Below are 6,000 nucleotides of genomic sequence, written 5' to 3' on the forward strand. Positions count from 1 at the left end.
CAAAAAGAAAATTGGAACAGGTAGAGCTGGAGACTGGCTTCCAGATGCAGGAGTTGGAATCATTATTCTGAAATAGTCTCCTCCTGCAGTTACAAACCAGTAAAGATTTTTTTTCTCCACCAAACAGAATGCTAAGATAATAATCCTTATTTATCTATTTAATGGGGATGTTGAAAGGTTTATTTAGTTGCTGTTTGTAAAGTGTTTGGGAAATGAAAACCACTGTATAAGTGCTAAATATGATTATTATCCAACCTAGCACTTTTATGTGAACATTCTGTTCTGGTTTCTTCCTCTAAGAAGTCTATTTCAGGGCAGCTTAACACCTCCACACAGAGCTTTCAGAAAGGTTTCCATGCTGAGTTTGTTGGGAAGCCAAAAAGTCCCTGATCACTTCAGACAAGACAAAAATTAAGCCACAGATATAATTCACAGACATTTGAAGGCATCCTCAAAACGTTTCATTATTCATAATAGAGGTCTCATTAATCTGAAAAGTATCAGTGTAAAATCAATGGAATAGTCAAACAGAAAAATGACTAATGTCATGACTTTGTCAGAAGAATCACATATTCCTACATTATCCATGCCATGTAACACAGGAGGAAGGTCCCTCCCAGGAAAGAACATAAAAAATTAAAGTCATTTGGGCATGAAACTGTCCACCCATAAGCCTTCACTCTACAGTTTCTAAAGGGCTTCAAAACAGTCCCAATTTTTCTGACTCAATACTTATTTCAAGCTTTGAGTGAGTCACAAAATCATTTCAATGGCTGGAATACATTTTTAAGGTATGGAAAAGTGTAATTAAAGAGAATCTCCTTTGTTTGGAAACCTCTTGCATTAGATATGCATCCTGTCCCACAAATATTAATGTTTCATCTTTAGAATTGTGTAACCTGTAAATGTATTTGTGGGAACAACATGAGACAATTGAAGAATGCCCCAATTGTCATCTTCTGCTCTCATTTCTATGAGTTAGTTAGAAAGCCTGAGAAAAACCACCATTGCTCCCATTGCAATCAGCATCAGCTGCTGTGCAATCAAGCTCAAACAGGCTGCAGGTGTTTTAGGGACTTTACTGGGGAATTTTTGACATTTCTCTATAATATGTCAAACCAGGTCAGGAATGGAAGGAGATGAAAATGAAACAGGGAGTAAAAGCCTAGCAGTTGGCTAATATTGCATCCAATTAAACAAATGACAGATGTTCACTGGAAAATCTGGGGGTGGAAAGATACACACAAATAAAACCAAATAAAAATAGCCATCATAATTTTAAAAAAAGTTTAGTTGGTTTATGTGGGTGGATATGCATGTGTGGTGGTGCAGGAGTAAGTGTGTGGATTAATGAGGTTTCTAACAAGACACTTCCAAGTTGTTTTTGAAGAAAATATCATTCCATTACAGTGTGTATTAAAAGTATCTGTGTTTATGGCAGAAACTTTATTTTCTGCAACTAAATGCACTTGGGCCAGTTTTATTACATGGAAGTAATGAGCATTTTAGCATGGAATTGAAGTTGGTACAAAATTTCCAGAGGGGGGTAATTAGAAACAGCTACAATGGCAAAAGGGAAATGGAAGCCAGGGATATTTGCCCTGGCTGCTTTCCAATTGCTCTCTAGAGTTCTTGCTATAAAAAGATAAGATATTGTTGAGGATGAAATTATTCCCACTCCCAGGTCTTCATCCAATTTTGTATGGTGTGCAAGAAAAATGTCCACCTTCTTAATATGAACTATGGAGAATGAGCAAAATATTAAATTCAGAGCAACCCCAAATTTCAATCCTCAACAATCAAAAGATACCGGTCTGCCCTAGAAACATTTGGCACTAGCTTCTTTCCTGCTAGTTGTTCAGCATTAAGAAAAATTATCTAAAACGTGGAAATAGGAAAGAGGATGATTGCCTGACTCCTAATATCACACTGGAATAGGCTTTAACTGCGCACCCAGGATTATTTATGTCTCTAAGGGATTTGCTTTTCTGTTATTTACTATTGATTAGGGCCTAGAGTCTGTGAAGTTGCAGGATAACTTATTGATTTTTATCTACAAAGATGCTAATAATTTGGTTGGGTAGAGAAGAGAATCCTAAATTATATAGTTTTGATGCCCTGTAAGGCATTAAACAATTTTGCCTCTAACTTAGCAAATACCTTCAGTACACTTTTCCTGATAGACTTACATATTCCCTGATTCTCAAAGGTTTTTTTCCAATCAATTTTTCTATTCTGTGGGTTTACTTGATAAAATAAGTCAAATACATTTTGGCATATATTTACTCAACTTAATATTCATCTTTTTATTTTTTTTAATTATACGTTGACCGTTTTAATGGATGTTCCACTGACATGTCCAAGTGGACAGAACTGCCAATTACATTTTCTGAGAAGAGCACCTCTTGGGGTCCTCAAACCTGAGGAGATACTGTCGCAGAAGTGAATCCCAAGTGACGCTAGGGCTTTACCTTTGCTGATTCTGTTTCTTGCTGTCACCTTCCCATCCCTCTTCTAATTTTCTGTTTCTGGTTCCTGGTCAGGTCTGTTGGTCTGTCCATACCTTTGTCAGTCATTTTTTACCTACCTGTTTGTCTATCTGTGAACTGACAGCAAATACATTGTAAAATATTGCATACCCATTGGAGGGGTACCTGGGTGGCTCAGTCAGTTAAGTGACAGACTCTTGATTTCAGGTCAGGTCATGAGATCAAGCCCCACTTTGGGGTCTCCACTGGGTGTGGAGTCTGCTTAAGATTTGCTGTCTCTCTCTCTCTCTCCCTCTCTCTCTCTTTCTGCCTGCCCCCCACCATATGTACACATTATCTCTTTCTCTCTTAAAATTTTTTTAAAATATTGCATAACCACTGGAAAGCAGGACTGCCCTTTAGATTTGTACTTGTGGGTTTTGGTTTCTAGAGTACATCTAACCTCTTGTAGATGTTGTGCAATGGAAGCTGAATGCTTTTATGTGTCTGTGTGTTTGTAATTGAGAAGACTCTGTACCTCTCCTCATGTAAATGTGAAATATACCCTAATCTGAAGAACATTGACAAATTAAAATTTAAATGCTCTCAAAATAAAGGAGGTCTACTACAAGCACTTGTCCAGAATGGATGAGAAATCTTGAAAGCAAAGCGTTGATCCCAACGCAAAGCATTTTTGAAGAAGAACAATCCCATAGGATGAAGTTGGAAAGATACACATGGGATGATCCTTGATTCTCCAGGGAGCAAACCAGCTAGACTGGGAGGCGTGAGCTTATTCCTTTGGAACTTGGTATAAACTGCCACATGGCTCAAGTGGACCTTCCAGCGCCTTAACACTGTCAGGAGGTGCGAAGACATGTAATACCTGTAAGGTAATGGTATAAATAACCCAGTTACTCACAAACATCCTTGGGCATCTTCATTTCCAATACATTGATATCAGAAACCATGCATGAAAGCTGTGTTTCTATATTGGAAGGCTATTGTACGAGCTTTGGGAACCCGCAAGCAGCTTCAACCAGGAAGGACAGAAGGCTTTCGTGTGTACAAAGCCCTCTCTGGCCACTGTGTGGGTAACGCACTAACAGAGACAATGGTGTGGTGGAAAGAGAAGCGCAGAGGTCCGGAGGCTCTGGCCAAGGTGGTGCAGAGGTTGTGGAGAAGGGAAGAACACTTGCGTCTGCTGATTCACACAATGTTACAGCTTCAGACAAGAGCCTTTTTTTTTTTTTTTTTTTTTAAGATGTTATTTGTTCATGAGAAACAAAGACTCTATCTACAAGGAGGTCTACTCTGGATAAGTGCTTGCATGAATATAACACTCCCAGAATCCCAAAGAATAAGGAAGCTGAAGTTAAAATAAGTATACCAAACTTTTAAGAGAAAGGAAAATTCTTCTTATAGAAAAAAAGCCAGAGCTTTTTTTTTAGAGTATATTTAATCAAGACGAATCCTTGGATTGGTTTATAATATTGGTTTAAAAACAGCTATAGTATTATCCCTTATCAACATGTACATAATACAAGTGCATTTTGTTATTTTACAGGATTTTTATGACTTTATAAGATTGGGTTTTCCCATCAAAAGACTACAAATATGAATGTCTCTGAGTTCTCATATTTACATATTGCTCAGATAAGTTAATAGTATTTCCATTAAATATTTAAAATTAAGAAAATTAAAATTATGTGCTTAAATTATAACCTTGACAAATATTTTACATTTACAGTGCTTATATTTAATGCCCATCTGATTAAACATCATCCTCAAGATCCTTAATTAACTTAAACTTTTAATCCAATATTAAATTGAATTAATTAATGCAAAATCTTCAGATACCTGGATAAAATTTAAGTAAGATGGAATACTGAAATGCTGCCATTATTACAACTGTGTATACAAGATGTGGATGTATTTTTGTTTTTTAAGGATTAAGAGAGTAGTTTTGTCTTAAAGTATCAGATTGTTCCAATACAAAATTATCATAAAGGACAAAATGAGCATTTACAGCAAGTTGCAGAAGGTTTGAGTACAGTGAATCCTATTTGTTTTGGTTTCTAAAAACTGCAAATTATCATAAAAAATGTCATTTTGACATTTGAAAAATGTCAAAATTCTGCAGAGTTGACTCATTTTAATGGGTATATTTATAGATTATTGATCATTTACTGCCAAATATTAAATTGATGCAAACTAGGATTTTTTTCTCTATGTTAAAATGACAAATGATCCTCCAGTATTTAGTAATCTCTAAGACATCGTAAATATTAGTCTCTACCTTCTGTTTAATCTACCCAGATAGCAGATTCTCTGTCTCACTAGAATCATTTTCTGTGCTATAGCAAACTTTTATGTCTATAATCTGAAAAGTAAAGGGAAGAGCAAAGTTCATCACTCTTGAACAAGTTAAGTTTCCTTCTAACTTCTTTATAGTTTAGTTTATTTAAAACATTGCATTGTCACTTTGATGAGCCAGAAATCAACCTAATGTTCTCAGGACCTGTGATCCTATCTTAGTCAAAAGACAGAATATTTTTTGATAAGTCCATTGATTTTGCCTTGTCAAAATTAGAGTCTATATTTAATAACTATGTCTATATTAAATATCTTTTGCACATAGAACTAGAATGTGGTAGGTAAGCACACAGATTTCTTCTTTCACTCTATATAAAGAGAGATGCTAAAAGTAACTTCATTTGGTTGATGTATCCGTATTTCTTTATTATTCCAACAACTTTCATAAGAGCTGCATGGAAGGAATTTCTGAAATCAAAGGAAAATTTGGGAGGTAAAATACAATAATTGTAAATATATCAGAGATCATAAATGTCATAGATGTGTCAACCCCCTTGCCACCCTTGGCATGTCTTTATCTTCAAAAGAGAAACGGATCAGATTCTTACAACCCAATGGAGAATTTCACTCTCTTCTGTTCTCATATTGTTGGCTACTACAATAAATTAACCATGGCCATTGAGCCTTTCGTCAGCAGATGCTTGAAAGTTTTGTTATAAGCTACAGGCTTGAAATTGGGCTTTTAACAAAGAAGGATAGTCTCAGTGCCTCAGTAAAAAGGACTCTATCAGGTGCTTTTAACTATTAGTTTTTCAATTCGTGAGAACAGGCTTTGAAGCTTGAGATGGCATCACTTAGGTAACTCTGAGATTGTCCGAGTTAACTCTAAATTGACCCAGAATTTCCAGAAGTGTCTGTCATTCAGAAGCCGACTTCATGGAAGCTAACTACTTACCCCAAATCCAAAAGATTAAAGCTTAATTCACACAGTATAAAATGAATGGATAAGAGAAATCTAATTGTAGTTATTTGTTTTAAAATATTTTGGTATTAGTTTTGTGTTCCCCTTTCTTGTTGGTAAAAGAGGCTCTTTCTCTTCTTTTTGAATATGTCTGAAGTCCTGAACTTGTAAATGATATCTTCTCCACCCTGGTCCCTAAATTCAAAAACACACATGCATACGCACAGACGCTATTCCTGAGTCTCATTACTTTTC

This window comes from Canis lupus, chromosome 9 (genome assembly GCF_048164855.1).
Source record: "Canis lupus baileyi chromosome 9, mCanLup2.hap1, whole genome shotgun sequence".
NCBI classification, from domain to species: Eukaryota; Metazoa; Chordata; class Mammalia; order Carnivora; family Canidae; genus Canis; species Canis lupus.